Below are 18670 nucleotides of genomic sequence, written 5' to 3'. Positions count from 1 at the left end.
AAGGAGGTCTTGATGGGGGTCTTCTCCGTGAGGAGGTCTTGAATCCAAGGTGGATCTTCTCCATAGAGGGGCCGCGGTCTCTCTCGTGGAGTAGATCCGTAATGGATGAGCAAAGCTCTATCTCACATATGAGCTAATCCTTTGCTAACCCTAGAAAGAGGAAGGGGATGGAGTATATATAGTCTAGGGGCGAAGAGGTACATGGGCTTCGGCCCTTCACTGTGCGCAGACAGGCGGAGCCGGATGTCCGGGCGTCGGGCCGGATGTCCGGGCTAGGGGGCCGGATGTCCGGGCTGACGGTGAAAACTTCTGTAGGTTCTGGTGCGTGGCGCCGGATTTCCGGGCTTCTGGCCGGATTTCCGGGCTCGGGCCGGATGTCCGGGCTGGACGCCGGATGTCCGGACCCTGTAGACTTGGGCGGCTGGGCTTCGGCTGCTGTGGTTGCTCCAGGGGCCGGATTTCCGGGGCCTGGAAGGTGAACTTGCCCGTTTCCGTTGGTTCTCTTCATCCATGGACTTGGCGGCTTGTCCGTCTTCACGTGCATCCTCGGGAGGTTCCTCTTGACACCTAATCATGCATAGCATATCGGACTTAGGTAGTAGCCATGTCTCGAGTGGATCATATGTGATATCACTAAGGAAGGAAGTCACCTCGTTCTCGAGAGCTGTAGCTCGTGCTCGTGTCATAGGTCCTCTTGGCTCTTGATGAGACGATGGTAGGTCCATGTGGATGATCGTAGGATGCTCCGCATCATCTCCCCTCCCTTGGGAAAGATCCGACCTCGGATCAAAATCCTCATCACCATGGTACGGGGAGAGATCTTGATGAGGACATCAATACCATTGTTACACCCACAACCCCTGCTGCTATACATACTGGACCAATTACTAGAGCTCGCGCACGCCAATTAAATTACCAGGTACTTCCGTTTCTTGGTAATGATTCTAATGTTCATGAGAATATGATGCTGCCTAAATTGGATACATTTGTTTTGCTTACAAATGAAGGGCCTAGCTTTGAGAAGGATGAACATTGGAGCAAGAACAAGCATGGAGATGATGGCATGCGCATGGGGGACAAGAACGGAGTTACAAGTTATGATTTCAGGACATTGAAGCCACCATAATGCGTGCATGAAGCCTTGGACGAAATATACAAGATGCTACTTCATAACTTTCGTCCAGAGGCTATTCTAGGTGCTGCGTCACCTTATTATTGGGCCAGGCCCATGTAATTTCGAAATACTTGAGTATAGGCTATTTTTAGAGTCCGTATGTGTGGGGAAACAAGAGATAGGGTTCGTTTCTTGTGTGGAGGAAGAGGGGGGGATGTCGTGGCCCTTGGGGAAGGGGTCCGAGACCAACCCTATCTCTTGTTTCCCCACACATACGGACTCTAAAAATAGCCTATACTCAAGTATTTCGAAATTACATGGGCCTGGCCCAATAATAAGGTGACGCAGCACCTAGAATAGCCTCTGGACGAAAGTTATGAAGTAGCATCTTGTATATTTCGTCCAAGGCTTCATGCACGCATTATGGTGGCTTCAACGTCCTGAAATCATCACTTGTAACTCCGTTCTTGTTCCCCATGCGCATGCCAGATCTTTGATGTTGAAGATGTCGCTCACGGAGTACTTGTCGCATGGGATGTCGATCTTGTATGCGTTGTTGTTGTAGCGTGCAAGCACCTTGAAGGGTCCATCCGCTCGGGGTAGTAGCTTGGACTTGCGTTCATTGGGGAAGCGATCCTTGCGAAGGTGTAGCCACACAAGATCTCCAACATTGAACATCATGGGTTGCTTGTTGACGTTGAGCTTGGTCGCGAGTCGTTGTACTTGGTGCTCGATGGTGTTCCTTGTATCTTCATGCATCTTCTTAAGGAAGTTGACTCGGGCACTTGCGTCCATGTTTGTGCGCTCTTGTTGCGGTAGAGGTAGAATGTCCAGTGGTGACAATGGGTTGAAGCCATAGACGACCTCGAAGGGGGACTTGCCGGTAGTCGAATGTCTTGCACGGTTGTAGGCGTACTCGGCGATAGGTAGGCACTCCTCCCACTCCTTGATGTTCTTCTTTATCAACACGCGTAGTAGAGTGGAGAGCGTGCGGTTCGTCACCTCCGTTTGGCCGTCGGTTTGTGGATGGTATGCCGAAGAGAACAAAAGCTTGTTTCTGAGCTTGGCGCACAAGGTCTTCCAAAAGTAACTCAAGAACTTGATGTCGCGGTCCGAGACAATCGTCTTTGGCACTCCATGAAGTCGCAAGATTTCCCTACAAAACAAATTTGCAACATGTGAAGCATCGTCTAGCTTGTTGCAAGGAATGAAATGGGCCATTTTGGAGAATCGGTCCACAACAACAAAAACGGAATCCTTGCCATTTCTAGTTCTAGGCAAACCAAGCACAAAGTCCATGCTAATATCTTCCCATGGGTGATATGGAATTGGAAGTGGCATATAGAGGCCATGAGATTTGGCTTTAGACTTGGCTTTGCGACATGTAGAGCATCGGTTGGTGAAGCGATTGACGTCGCGAAACATCTTAGGCTAAAAGTAGTTCTTGGAGAGCGTAGCAAATGTCTTGTCGCGTCCAAAGTGTCCCATGAGTCCGCCTCCATGAGATTCCTGCAAAAGCAACAAGCGAAGAGAGGACTCGGGAATGCAAAGTTTGTTAGCTCTCATAAGATATCCATCTTTGATGTAGTATCAATCCCAAAAAGTATGCGTCAAACACTTGGCATAAGGAATAGCAAATGTAGGATCATGCTCATACAAGTCTTTTATATGCTCAAAGCCAATGACATTTAACTCGAGTTGAGTAACAAGCATGCAAATACGGGAAAGCGCATCCGCCACAACATTTTCCTTACCTTTAATATACTTGATGACATAAGGAAAAGACTCAATAAACTCACTCCACTTAGCATGACGCTTGTTCAACTTAGTTTGACCCCTAAGATATTTAAGCGTTTCATGGTCGGTATGGATGATGAACTCATGAGGGCGTAGGTAATGTTCCCATTCATGCAAAACTCGCACTAAAGCATATAGCTCTTTGTCATAGATGGGGTAATTGAGTTGCACTCCGGAGAGTTTCTCACTAAAGTATGCAATGGGGCGCTTCTCTTGTGTTAACACACCTCCTATGCCATTACCACTAGCATCGCAATGAATTTCAAAAGGTTTTTCAAAGTTGGGTAATGCAAGCACGGGGGCATGAGTAAGCAAATTCTTAAGCTCATTGAAAGCGATATCTTGGGATGGTCCCCAAACAAACGGTGCATTTTTCTTACTCAAAGCATGCAAAGGTGAAGCAATGGTGCTAAAATCCTTCACAAATCTACGGTAGAAACCGGCTAAACCTAGAAAACTACACACTTGTTGCAAATTGGTTGGTTGGGGCCAAGTTTTAATATCATTGATCTTAGATTCATCAACATGAACACCCTTAGAAGATACTACAAAACCCAAGAAAACAAGCTTATCAACACCAAAAAGGCATTTTTCCATATTAGCAAAGTTGCTCTTTTCGAAGAGTTTGTAGCACGGTGCGAAGGTGGGCGACATGTTCTTTGAGAGATTTGCTAAACACAAGGATATCATCAAAGTAGACAACAACAAATTCACCAATGTAAGGGCGAAACACATAATGCATAAGGCGCATGAAGGTACCGGGTGCTTCCGATAAACCCATAGGCATGACTAACCACTCATATAGACCAAACTTTGTTTTGAAAGCGGTTTTCCATTCATCACCCTCTTGTATGCGGATTTGATAGTAACCACTTTTAAGATCAATTTTGGAAAAAATAGTGGCACCGCTAAGTTCATCAAGCATATCATCAAGGCATGGAATGGGGTACCTATATCGAACGGTGATAGCATTGATAGGTCTACAATCAGAGCACATGCGAAAGCTACCGTCTCGTTTTGGCACAAGTATGACCGGTACGGCACAAGGACTCAAACTTTCACGCACATGTCCATGATCTATGAGATGCTTTACTTGCCTTTGTATTTCTTTGGTTTCTTCGGGGTTGACGCGGTAGGGAGCTTTGTTTGGAAGCGGCGCTACGGGGATGAGATCGATTCGGTGCTCAATGACTCGTATTGGAGGTAGACCCGGAGGTAGCTCATCGGGGAAAACATCTTGGAATTCCTGCAATAAAGAAGATAACACCACAGGTAGATTGTGAGAGTTGTTAGTTTTTGGTGCCTCGTCCTTGCACAATAGGACATAGTGTAGGACACTGGATGGGTTCTCACACACTTCTCTCATCTCACGTTTGGTGGCAAAGAGAACTAAGTTTTTCTTGTCGCTCATCGTGGAGGCACTCAATTTGGGCTTGTGGCGCTCACTCTCTTTTTGGTGGTTCGCTCTCTCACTATTCCCTCCATGATGGGTGTTTTGCTTGTCGGTGAGCACTTGGCTTGGAGACATAGGACGTAGCACAAACTCTTTCCCTTTCATCTTGAAGCTATAGTGATTTGTACGCCCATTGTGAATGACATCTCGGTCAAATTGCCATGGTTGTCCAAGAAGGAGGTGCCAAACGGTCATCGGAAGGACATCACACTCCAAAGTGTCTTCATAGGCGCCGATCTTGAAAGAGACTTGTACTCTATGCTCGACTTGTATGGTGCCGGTGTCGCTTAACCATTGAACCTTGTAGGGGTGCGGGTGCTTCATCTTGACCAATTGGAGTTTGGAGCATAGTTCTTCACTTGCTAAGTTATGGCAACTCCCTCCATCGATGATGACCTTGACGGACCGTCCATTGATGTCGGCCTTTGTGTGGAAGATATGGCATCTTTGATCTTCATCTTGTTGATGTTGAAGAGTCAAGACCTTGGAGACAACAAGAGCGGGACTTGAGTCTTCGTCACAAAAGATGTGATCATCTTCTTCTTCATTGTTCACTTGTCGGTGCATGGCCACTTGCTCAAGGGCTTCCATTTCTCCTTCACTCATGGAGTCATAGGTTCCGTCGTCGTTGAGGATCATGGTGCGCTTGTTTGTGCACTCGAAGGACTTGTGGCCTCGGCCTCCGCATGTGAAACATTTGATGGAACTTGTCTTGATGGTCTCATCGGTTGGAGTAGATGATGATGAAGCTTTCGGCTTGAAGTTGCTTGTAGTAGGAGGACGACTTGAGCTTGTCGAAGCTTTCTTGTAACTTGACTTGTCGCCGTTGCTCGTAGTGGGAGTCATCGAAGCTTGACTGTTGGAGAGGCCATAGGACTTGGATGAGAACTTGGCATACTTGAAGTCATCTTGTACTTGCCGTTCCGCTTTGGTAGCTTGATGCACTAGCTCGATGAGGTTCGAGTATGGTTGGAAGTCGGCAATCTTCTTGATAGGGTGATTGAGTCCATTCAAGAAACGCGCCATAGTTTGCTCATCATCTTCTTTGACATTGGCTCGTATCATGGCAATCTCCATTTCCTTGTAGTACTCTTCAACGCTCTTGGTTCCTTGCTTGAGTTGTTGGAGTTTCTTGAAGAGGTCGCGGTTGTAGTAGTTTGGCACGAATCGTGTTCTCATGACATCCTTCATTTGTGCCCAATTGGTGATGGGTGGTTCACCTCTTGCCGCTCGGCGCTCAATGACTTGTTCCCACCAAATGAGGACGTGGTCTTGGAATTCGAGGGATGCCATTGCGATCTTCTTCTCTTCTTCGTAATTGTGCAAGCGGAAGATTTTGTCAACCTTCAATGCCTATGATATGTACTCTTCGGGGTCATTGCTTCCGGTAAACTTGGGCATGGTGAACTTTAGCTTGCCATATCGTTGCTCTTCATTGTGTTGGGGTCGGGGATGATGACGCCCATGTCGTTGAGGATTGACAATCTCATGTTGCTCTTGGCGAGGAGGGTTGTCTTCCTCATGTTGCTCTTGGCGAGGAGGGTCGTCGACCTCATGTTGCTCTTGGCGAGGAGGGGGTCCATTGTCTTCTTGCTCTCGATGGACTTGACATTCTTGTCTCGCTTGAGGAGGAGCTTGTCGATCTTGACGAGGAACTTGTCGATCTTGTCGAGGAGCTTGTCGATCTTGTCAAGGAGCTTGTCGATGCACACGTGCTTTGTAAATCCTTTCTTGAGCTTCGTCGCGAAGTGCTTCTTGATGTAGTCGATCTTGTCGGCCTCGATTGGCTACGGCACGACTTGAATCTTGAAGGGCACATTGCGCCTCAAGTGCTTGAGCTTCACGTAGTTGTTGTTCTTGCCGTTGTGCCTCGGCGTCTTGTGCATCTTGATGTTGTCGCGCTCGCTCCTCTTGTTCTTGTTGGCGTTGGCGTTGCCGTTCTTGTGCTTGTGCGAAAGCAGCTTGGTTTTGACGATGTCGATGCTCTTGAGAGTCTGATGAGGACATCAATACCATTGTTACACCCACAGCCCCTGCTGCTATACATACTGGACCAATTACTAGAGCTCGCGCACGCCAATTAAATTATCAGGTACTTTCGTTTCTTGGTAATGATTCTAATGTTCATGAGAATATGATGCTGCCTAAATTGGATACATTTGTTTTGCTTACAAATGAAGGGCCTAGCTTTGAGAAGGATGAACATTGGAGCAAGAACAAGCATGGAGATGATGGCACGCGCATGGGGGACAAGAACGGAGTTACAAGTGATGATTTCAGGACATTGAAGCCACCATAATGCGTGCATGAAGCCTCGAACGAAATATACAAGATGCTACTTCATAACTTTCGTCCAGAGGCTATTCTAGGTGCAGCGTCACCTTATTATTGGGCCAGGCCCTTGTAATTTCGAAATACTTGAGTATAGGCTATTTTTAGAGTCCGTATGTGTGGGGAAACAAGAGATAGGGTTCGTTTCTTGTGTGGAGGAAGAGGGGGGAATTTCGTGGCCCTTGGGGAAGGGGTCCGAAACCAACCCTATCTCTTGTTTCCCCACACATACGGACTCTAAAAATAGCCTATACTCAAGTATTTCGAAATTACATGGGCCTGGCCCAATAATAAGGTGACGCAGCACCTAGAATAGCCTCTGGACGAAAGTTATGAAGTAGCATCTTGTATATTTCATCCAAGGCTTCATGCACGCATTATGGTGGCTTCAATGTCCTGAAATCATCACTTGTAACTCCGTTCTTGTCCCCCATGCGCATGCCATCATCTCCATGCTTGTTCTTGCTCCAATGTTCATCCTTCTCAAAGCTAGGCTGATAGAGGCAAAGGTGTCCCGTCTTTCGATGAGATGATGAATATCGCTTTGATGGAAGTCGACTTTGACGATCCGACTACGAACGTGCGAGGACGTCGCGCCTTAGCAATCGCTAAACCAACTCCGAGAGGTTATCAACCACGCCGGAGCACGATCAACCTGACCACGAGGGTCTGTTTCCTGCGAGAAAACGAAGAACAAGCAAGAAACTGAGATTGCAATCTGGATATTGCGAATATAAGATGAAAGCTTTATTGATCAAGGTGGAGTTCTGTGACGCCTTTGTCTGGTCGCTGAACACAAACGAAGTACGCGAAGTTGCAGCTATGGCGAACTTTTAATCTAATCAAAACCCAAAGTCTAAACGACGCCCTAAGGGCTGTATATATGAAGGAAGAGGGGGGAATTTCGTGGCCCTTGAGGAAGGGGTCCGAAACCAACCCTATCTCTTGTTTCCCCACACATACGGACTCTAAAAACAGCCTATACTTATGTATTTCGAAATTACATGGGCCTGGCCCAATAATAAGGTGACGCAGCACCTAGAATAGCCTCTGGACGAATGTTATGAAGTAGCATCTTGTATATTTCGTCCAAGGCGTCATGCACGCATTATGGTGGCTTCAACGTCCTGAAATCATCACTTGTAACTCCTTTCTTGTTCCCCATGCGCATGCCATCATCTCCATGCTTGTTCTTGCTCCAATGTTCATCCTTCTCAAAGCTAGGCCCTTCATTTGTAAGCAAAACAAATGTATCCAATTTAGGCAGCATCATATTCTCTTGAACATTAGAATCATTACCAAGAAACGAAAGTACCTGGTAATTTAATTGGCGTGCGCGAGCTCTAGTAATTGGTCCAGTATGTATAGCAGCAGGGGCTGTGGGTGTAACAATGGTATTGATGTCCTCATCATAGGCCCTTCATTTGTAAGCAAAACAAATGTATCCAGTTTAGGCAGCATCATATTCTCATGAACATTAGAATCATTACCAAGAAACGAAAGTACCTGGTAATTTAATTGGCGTGCGCGAGCTCTAGTAATTGGTCCAGTATGTATAGCAGCAGGGGCTGTGGGTGTAACAATGGTATTGATGTCCTCATCATCCTCCCCTTCTTGAAATGAAGTCGTCCTCGACGGAAGCTCATCTCCCTCACCCAAATAAGGCTTCAAATCTGCAATGTTAAAAGTGGGACTAACCCCAAAATCTGCAGGCAGCTCAAGTTTATATGCATTATATTTATTTTCTCTAACACCTTAAAAGGACCATCAGCACGTGGCATTAGCTTTGATTTGCGCAAATCAGGAAATCTATCCTTACGCAAATGTAACCAAACAAGATCTCCAGGTGCAAACACAACATGTTTTCTACCCTTATCTCCAGCAAGTTTATATTTAGCATTCATACGCTCAATGTTTTCCTTAGTTAACTCATGCATTTTTAAGATCAATTCAGCACGTTGTTTAGCATCAAAATTAACCTTCTCCGAAGATGGAAGAGGCAACAAATCAATAGGTGCACGAGGTAGGCAACCATACACAATTTCAAAAGGGCACATCTTAGTAGTAGAATGCAATGAACGATTATAAGCAAACTCAATATGAGGCAAGCATTCTTCCCACATTTTCTTATTATTCTTCAAAACAGCCCTAAGCATAGTAGACAATGTTCTATTGACTACTTCAGTTTGTCCATCAGTTTGGGGGTGACAAGTAGTACTAAAAAGCAGTTTAGTCCCCAACTTAGCCCATAAACATCTCCAAAAGTGGCTAAGAAATTTAGTATCACGATCTGAAACAATAGTATTTGGCACACCATGCAAACGAATAATTTCACGGAAGAACAAATCAGCAACATTAACAGCATCATCGCTTTTATGACATGGTATAAAGTGTGCCATTTTTGAGAATCTATCCACGACAACAAATATGCTATCCCTCCCCTTCTTTGTTCGAGGTAAACCTAAAACAAAGTCCATAGATATATCCTCCCAAGGAACACTAGGTACAGGCAAAGGCATATATAAACCATGAGGATTGAGTCGTGACTTAGCTTTTTGACATGTAGTGCAGCGAGCAACAAAACGCTCAACATCCCGTCTCATCTTTGGCCAAAAGAAATGTGTAGCAAGTACGTCCTCCGTCTTCTTCACGCCAAAGTGTCCCATTAATCCTCCTCCATGCGCCTTCTGCAACAACAAAAGACGAAGAGAGCTAGCTGGAATGCATAGCTTGTTAGCACGGAACACAAATCCATCATTAACGACAAACTTGTTCCAGGTTCTTCCTTCTTTACAATTCTGCAAAACATCTTTAAAATCAGCATCATGCACATATTGATCTTTGATGGTCTCCAAACCAAATATTTTGAAGTCAAGTTGTGAAAGCATAGTATAGCGACGAGACAATGCATCAGCAATAACATTTTCTTTACCCTTCTTGTGTTTAATGACATAAGGGAAAGTTTCAATGAATTCAACCCATTTAGCATGTCTACGATTCAGTTTAGCTTGACTTTTAATATGTTTCAAAGATTCATGATCAGAATGTATAACAAATTCTTCGGGCCATAAATAATGTTGCCATGTTTCTAAAGTCCGAACAAGAGCATATAGTTCTTTATCATAAGTAGAATAATTCAGACTAGGCCCACTCAATTTTTCAGAAAAGTATGCAACAGGTTTACCATCTTGTAATAACACACCTCCTAATCCAATTCCACTAGCATCACATTCAAGCTCAAAAGTCTTATTAAAATCAGGAAGTTGGAGTAAAGGAGCATGTGTCAACTTATCTTTCAATACCGTGAAGGCTTCTTCCTGTGCGGTACCCCAAACAAAAGGCACATCCTTCTTTGTAAGCTCGTTGAGAGGTGCAGCAATGGTGCTAAAATCTCTCACAAAACGCCTATAGAAACCAGCGAGTCCAAGAAAACTCCGCACTTGTGTGACCGTTTTGGGCTGCGGCCAACTCTCAATAGCTTCAATCTTGGCTTTATCAACTTCAATTCCCTGTGGAGTAACAACATAGCCAAGAAAAGATACTCGGTCGGTGCAAAAGGTGCACTTCCCAAGGTTACCAAACAAACATGCATCACAGGGAATTGGGAACAAGTCACGTGACTTTTGTCATTTAGGAACGGAGAGAGTACTTGTTAAAGAAGAACGGAAGAGGAAATAAGAACGGAAGAGGAACATGCTAAAGAAGAGCAAGCAGATTTTGGATAATAAAATGTTCGTTGCGTAGTGCCCACACATGATGAACCAGAGCGCATTAACAAAGCAACTCCCTGCTGTCTCTCTATATGTGGTGCACGTGCTTTTTCGAAAGTAAAGTAGGAACATTAGCTGACCAATTAAATGTTATCTGTTTTAGTAATATCAGCATCATATCTGATTCGTACTTGAGCAACAAGTTTGCAATTATGAGTGGCACGTTGTTTAGCTTGATGGATTCAGGAGCAGTGCTAAGCAGGTACGATGGTGGTACTGAATATAAAGGCATGTCTGCATGCAAGTCACGTGACTTTTGTCATTTGGGTCAGTCGACCATTTCAGGCGGTTGGATGAAGATCCTACGTTTCCTAACCCTTCTTCTTCCTCGTCTCCGATTCTTCCCATACAGAACACTGCACGGGCCGCCGGCCAGACCACCGGCCCCCACCGCCTGTGTTCCTGTGCCACCCCCACCCCCGCCCACCCGCGTCGAGTTTTCTTCGTTGGGCAAGGCTGATGCAGAGCATCCCAAGGTCATCCCCACGGACCTACCATCGTCTCACCAAGTGCCTAGTGGACCCATGACTCGATCACGTGTAAGAGCTCTCGAGACCGAGGTCACATCTCTCCTCTCACAATTCCACTTCGATGAACATGAGACATGGCAACTACCTCAAACGGAGACATTGTGCATACTCAGGTCTCAAGGAGTTAGCCATGGAGACGTCAAGGAGCAAGGAGAATCCGAAGACGAAGATGGACGTGAAGACGGAGAAGGAAAAGGGCTAAGTCAGCAGAAGCCCGGACGATCCGGCCCCAGCCTGGACGATCCGGACCCCGGCCCGGACGATCCGGCTACAAGGCCCAACGACACCCGAAGCTTCAACCTGAAGCCGGATCATCCGGACCCAGACCCGGATCATCCGGCCACACCCGGACGTTCGGACCAGGACCCGGACATCCGGACCTCCCACAGCTGCTCCAACACTGCCGGATCATCCGGACGCCGACCCGGATCATCCGGACCCCCGAAGCCCGGATCATCCGGCCACACCCGGACGTCCGGACCAGGACCCAGACATCTGGCCCTTCCGCAGCTGCTCCAACACTGTCGGATCATCCAGACGCCGACCCAGATCATCCGGACCCCCGAAGCCCGGATCATCCGGACTAACTCCCGGATCATCTGGCCACCGCCTACGTGCGTGACTTGGGCCGAGGCCCGTGTACCCGTTTCGTCCCCTCACTTACCCCTTCGCCCCTTGGGCTATAAATAGACCTCCTCCTCCCCATTTTTAGTGTTAGCAAAGTAGTAGCTCATATGTGAGGATAGCTTTTGGTCATCCATACGGATCATCTCCTCGAGAGTGACCGCGGCCCCTCTACGGAGAAGATCCCCTTGGATTCAAGACCCCCTCTTGGGTGGCCCCATCAAGACCTCCTTACGGAAAAGAACCGGTTACCGTTTGTATCGTCCGTTGTTGACTTTGGATCTTGTATCTTACCTTTGTGTTCATCGATCTAGCGCATGTGTGATCTATTCTTGTTGGTTGAGTGATTCTCTCGTGTTTCGTCTTGTGTTTTCCCTCGTTTACCCCTCGTGTTCTTCGTGTTCATCGTCGGGATCCGCTCCTTTCGTGAAAGATCGGCCATCTAGGGTTCCACCCTACATCATCTTGGTATCATGAGCCATGTTGATCACAATTTCGGAGCCTCCCCTCTTCGTTTTCTAGCTTGATTTTGTTGTTTTTCATCCTAATCCGAAAATCCCCACAAAAATAGCCCAAAAAAATTTCTTGTGATTTGTGAGTTTTGATGATATTTTGTTGGTTTTGATCCGTGAGTTTGTTGTGTTGCAAGTGGATCTAGCCTTCCCCCACCATCTCCACCTCGCAATCCCTCCAAAATCCGCGAAATAACCGAATTTGTGGCCGTTTTCAAGTTCATCCCGAGCCATCCCCGAGCGAGATTGACCCGCCCGGATCATCCGGCTGTTGACCCGGATCATCCGGATCCGCCCGGATCATCCGGCTCCTGGCCCGGATCATCCGGCTTCCCCTGACCAAACTGCATTTCCTGCAGTTTTTGACCACCGCCGCCTACGCCTCCGCATACCCACTTCGACCACCAACACCTAACTTCCGCAAACTCCTCCGCAAACCCTTCCAATACCCCAAACCATACCACCAATTGACCGCTAGCTACTCCGACACTTTTGTCGCGTTTGGTTTTGAGAATTTGAGTTGTGGCTCACCGTTTCCTATCGTGTTTCGGCTACCTAGGGACGGTTCGACATCAACATCACCACCGCTCATCTTCGCCAAGGACTACTACGAACGACTACACCCTTGTGGTATCAACTTCACATTGGTATCATCTTGGTATCGTGATCTCGTCATACTCTCTTGCATTTGCATTGATAACCCCATAGCCTTACTTTTGCGTAGCTTACCCATCGAGACTAGCCTTTGAGTATTGCCGGCAACGTGACTTGTGCACATTAGTGATCATACTTTCCATAGCATACATACTATCATCGTGTTGCATATCTTGGAATCATCTCTTGTGTCACAAAGTTGTCGTTGCATACACAATTGCTATCTTGGTTCGTGAAGCATTGCATGAGAAAAGAGCTCAAACAACAAAGCCAAACAAGCTTTTAAGCAAAAGGGAAAGATAAGCAACGAGCTTATAAGCAAGAACCATAGCATCATACAACATTAAGATTGTCATACTCGATCATCTTGGATCATATCTCCGGAACATCATACATAGAGCATACTTGGGATAGAAGTCGTTGCATTTTTGCTTAGTAGGTTGTGCACAAGTCCGTATCCGCCTATTGTGCAATCGTGCTAGCGTCTCTCTAGTGTTGTGCAACAAGAGCATTTTCGTGGATTCCACATTTTGGCTCACCCTTGGTTGCACGACCCCATTTATCTTTCCGTGTGTTTATGTTTCCGTGTACCATATCTTGCTATTGGTCTACTTGTTGCATTTACAAGTTGCGAATCTTCTCCAACATTATTGAATCTTGCTTACATTCACATCAAAAATTGTGCCACCATCCTAACCAAGCTCCACCATAAGCTTTTACTTGTGTAGGTGTGAGGAACCGACAAGAATTGGTACCAATTGTGCTATTTCCTTGTTACACATTGGAGTGATCTTTGATCCATCTTCAACATCGGTCAAGGTACATTTGGTATTGGTTCTTCCTTTTCTCCCACTCACATATCTTTGTTTGGAATGATGGATAGGCCAAGTACTTCTACCAACCCACTCTTATTGGAGCAAGACGACGACATGTCATCCTATGTCACCAAAACACAACTATTTGGCGCACACCGAGCTTTGCATCAAGAACAACTTGCTTTGGGCGACCGCATCGGCAACCTCGCCACCGACCTACGACAATCCGAGCAACGTACAAGAGACTACTTCGACACATCCATGAGTTCCCTCAAAGAAGATATCCGAACCATGATGGTCCGCTCTTCTACAACTTCGTTCTCTTCAAGACGGAGCCGCTCAAGTCGACACTCCGAGTACACCATCTCCGGTTCAAGTACACCGACATCGAACACTCTTCGTCGTGCCGCGCGTCAAGACCGTCAAGCTAACCGTAATCCTCTACACAACACCGACTCTCAAGAGCTTCCACATCGTCAAAACCAAGCTACATTCGCGGAAGCACAAGAACGGCAACGCCAATGACAACAAGAACAAGAGGAGTGAGCGCGACAACATCAAGATGCACAAGACGCCGAGGCGCAACGTCAAGAACAACAACTTCGTGAAGCTCAAGCACTTGAGGCGCAACGTTCCCTCCGAGATTCAAGTCGAGCCATAGCCAACCGAGGCCGACAAGCTCGTCTCCATCAAGAAGCACTTCGCGACGAAGCTCACGAAAGGATTTACCAAGCACGTGTGCATCGACAAGCTCCTCCTCAAGATCGACAAGCTCCTACTAAAGCTCGACAAGTTCCTCGACAAGCTCGCCAAGACCATAAGGTTCATCGAGAGCATGAAGACAATGGAAATCCTCCGCGCCAAGAGCAACATGAGGAAGACAACCCTCCTCGTCAAGATCAACATGAGGAAGACAACCCTCCTCGCCAAGAGCAACATGAGATCGTCAATCCTCAACGACATGGGCGTCATCATCCCCGACCCCAACACAATGAAGAGCAACGATACGGCAAGCTAAAGTTCACCATGCCCAAGTTCACCGGTAGCAACGACCCCAAAGAGTACATCTCATGGGCATTGAAGGTTGACAAAATCTTCCGCTTGCACAACTACGACGAAGAGAAGAAGATCGCAATGGCATCCTTTGAATTCCAAGACTACGTCCTCATTTGGTGGGAACAAGTCATTGAGCGCCAAGCGGCAAGAGGTGAACCACCCATCACTACTTGGGCGCAAATGAAGGATGTCATGAGAGCACGATTCGTGCCAAACTACTACAACCGCGACCTCTTCAAGAAACTCCAACAACTCAAGCAAGGAACCAAGAGCGTTGAAGAGTACTACAAGGAAATGGAGATTGCCATGATACGAGCCAATGTCAAAGAAGATGATGAGCAAACTATGGCACGTTTCTTGAATGGACTCAATCACCCTATCAAGAAGATTGCCGACTTCCAACCATACTCGAACCTCATCGAGCTAGTGCATCAAGCTACCAAAGCGGAACGCCAAGTGCAAGACGATTTCAAGTATGCCAAGTTCTCATCCAAGTCCTACGGCTTCTCCAACACCCAAGCTTCAACGACTCCAACACCTTCTACCTCAACCAAGCCATCTACAAGCAACGGCGACAAGTCAAATTACAAGAAAACTCCGACAAGCTCAAGTCGTCCTCCTACTAGAAGCAACTTCAAGAAAGCTTCATCATCATCTACCCCAACCGATGAGACCATCAAGACAAGTTCCTTCAAATGCTTCACATGCGGCGGCCGAGGCCACAAGTCTTTCGAGTGCACCAACAAGCGCACCATGATCCTCAACGACGACGGAACCTATGACTCCATAAGTGAAGGAGAAATGGAAGCCCTTGAGCAAGTGGCCATGCACCGACAAGTGAACAACGAAGATGAAGATGATCAAGTCTTTTGTGACGAAGATTCAAGCCCCGCTCTTGTTGTGTCCAAGGTCTTGACTCTTCAACATCAACAAGAAGAAGACCAAAGATGACATATCTTCCACACAAAGGCCGGAATCAATGGAAGGTCCGTCAAGGTCATCATCGATGGAGGGAGCTGCCATAACCTTGCAAGTGAAGAACTATGCTCCAAACTCCAATTGGTCAAGATGAAGCACCCGCACCCCTACAAGGTTCAATGGCTAAGCGACACCGGCACCATCCAAGTCGAGCATAGGGTACAAGTCTCTTTCAAGATCGGAGCTTACGAAGACACATTGGAGTGTGATGTCCTTCCGATGACCGTTTGCCATCTCCTTCTTGGACGGCCATGGCAATTTGACCGAAGTGTCAGCCACAATGGGCGTACAAACCACTATAGCTTCAAGATGAAAGGGAAGGAGTTTGTGCTACGACCTATGTCTCCAAGCCAAGTGCTCGCCGACAAGCAAAACACCCATCGTGGAGAGAATAGTGAGAGAGCGAACCACCAAAAAGAGAGTGAGCGCCACAAGCCCAAATTGAGTGCCTCCACGATGAGCGACAAGAAAAACTTAGTTCTCTTTGCCACCAAACGTGAGATGCGAGAAGTGTGTGAGAATTCATCAAGTGTCCTACACTACGTCCTATTGTGCAAGGACGAAGCACCAAAAACTAACACCTCTCACAATCTACCCTTGGTGTTATCTTCTTTATTGCTGGAATTCCAAGATGTTTTCCCCGATGAGCTACCTCCGGGTCTACCTGCACTATGAGGCATTGAGCACCGAGTCGACCTCATCCCCGGAGCACCTCTACCTAACAAAGCACCATACCGCGTCAACCCGAAGAAACCAAAGAAATACAAAGGCAAGTAAAGCATCTCATAGACCATGGACATGTGCGCGAAAGTTTGAGTCCTTGTGCCGTACCGGTCATCCTTGTACCAAAACGAGACAGTAGCTTTCGCATGTGTTCCGATTGTATACCCATCAATGCTATCACCGTTAGATATAGGTACCCCATTCCACGCCTTGATGATATGCTTGATGAACTTAGTTGTGCCACTATCTTTTCAAAAATTGATCTTAAAAGTGGTTACTATCAAATACGCATACAAGAGGGTGATGAATGGAAAACCGCTTTCAAAACAAAATTTGGGTTGTATGAGTGGTTAGTCATGCCTATGGGTTTATCGGAAGCACCTGGTACTTTCATGCGTCTCATGCATTATGTGTTTCGCCCTTACATTGGTGAATTTGTTGTTGTCTACTTTGATGATATCCTTGTTTTTAGCAAATCTCTCAAAGAGCATGTCACCCACCTTCGCACCGTGCTACAAACTCTTCGAAAAGAGCAAATTTATGCTAATATGGAAAAATGCCTCTTTGGTGTTGATAAGCTAGTTTTCTTGGGTTTCGTAGTATCTTCTAAGGGTGTTCATGTTGATGAATCTAAGATCAATGCTATTAAAACTTGGCCCCAACCAACCAATTTACAACAAGTGCGTAGTTTTCTTGGTTTAGCCGGTTTCTACCGTAGATTTGTGAAGGATTTTAGCACCATTGCTTCACCTTTACATGCTTTGAGTAAGAAAAATGCACCGTTTGTTTGGAGAACATCCCAAGATATCGCTTTCAATGAGCTTAAGAACTTGCTTACTCATGCTCTCGTACTTGCATAACCCAACTTTGACAAACCTTTTGAAATTCATTGCGATGCTAGTGGGAATGGCATAGGAGGTGTGTTAGCGCAAGGGAAGCGCCCCATCGCATATTTTAGTGACAAACTTTCCGGAGCGCAACTCAATTATCCCATCTATGACAAAGAGCTATATGCTTTAGTGCGAGTTTTGCGTGAATGGAAACATTACCTTCGCCCTCATGAGTTCATCATCCACACCGATCATGAAACACTTAAATACCTAAAGGGTCAAACTAAGTTGAACAAGCGTCATGCTTAGTGGAGTGAGTTTATTGAGTCTTTTCCTTATGTCATCAAGTATATTAAAGGTAAGGAAAATGTTGTGGCGGATGCACTTTCCCGTATATGCATGCTTGTTACTCAACTTGAATTAAATGTCATTGGCTTTGAGCACATAAAAGACTTGTATGAGCATGATCCTACTTTTGCCGTTCCTTATGCCAAATGTTTGACGCACACATCTTGTGAACGCTATTACATAAAAGATGGATATCTTATGAGAGCTAACAAACTTTGCATTCCCGAGTCTTCTCTTCGTTTGTTACTTTTGCAAGAATCTCATGGAGGAGGCCTAATGGGACATTTTGGACGCGACAAGACCCTTGCTACGCTCTCCAAGAACTACTTTTGGCCAAAGATGTTTCGTGACATCAACCGCTTCACCAACCGATGCTCTACATGTCGCAAAGCTAAGTCTAAAGCTCAATCTCATGGATTATATATGCCTCTTCCAATTCCATTCCAACCATGGGAAGATATTAGCATGGATTTTGTGCTTGGTTTGCCTAGAACTCGAAATGGCAAGGATTCCGTTTTTGTTGTTGTGGACCGATTCTCTAAAATGGCACATTTCATTCCTTGCAACAAGATAGACGATGCTTCACATGTTGCCAATCTCTTTTGTAGGGAAATCTTGCGACTTCATGGAGTGCCAAAGACGATTGTCTCAGACCGCTACATCAAGTTCTTGAGTTACTTTTGGAAGACCTTATGCGCCAAGCTAGGAATCAAGCTACTATTCTCCACGGCATATCATCCGCAAACCGACGGCCAAACGGAGGTGACAAACCGTATGCTCTCCACCCTTCTTGGCGTGCTAATCAAGAAGAACATCAAGGAGTGGGAGGAGTGCCTACCTATCGCCAAGTACGCCTACAACCGAGCAAGACACAAGACTACCGGCAAGTCCCCCTTCGAGGTCGTCTATGGTTTCAACCCGTTGTCCCCATTGGACATCCTACCCCTACCACTCCAAGAGCGCACAAACATGGACGCGAGTGCCCGAGTCAACCACCTCAAGACGATGCATGAAGATACAAGGAACACCATTGAGCGCTAAGTAAAATGACTCGCGACCAAGCTCAACATCAACAAGCAACCCATGATATTCAACATTGGAGATCTTGTGTGGCTACACCTTCGCAAGGAACGCT

This window comes from Aegilops tauschii, chromosome 6 (assembly GCF_002575655.3).
Source record: "Aegilops tauschii subsp. strangulata cultivar AL8/78 chromosome 6, Aet v6.0, whole genome shotgun sequence".
Lineage (NCBI taxonomy): Eukaryota > Viridiplantae > Streptophyta > Magnoliopsida > Poales > Poaceae > Aegilops > Aegilops tauschii.
This window is presented reverse-complemented; position numbering follows the sequence as displayed.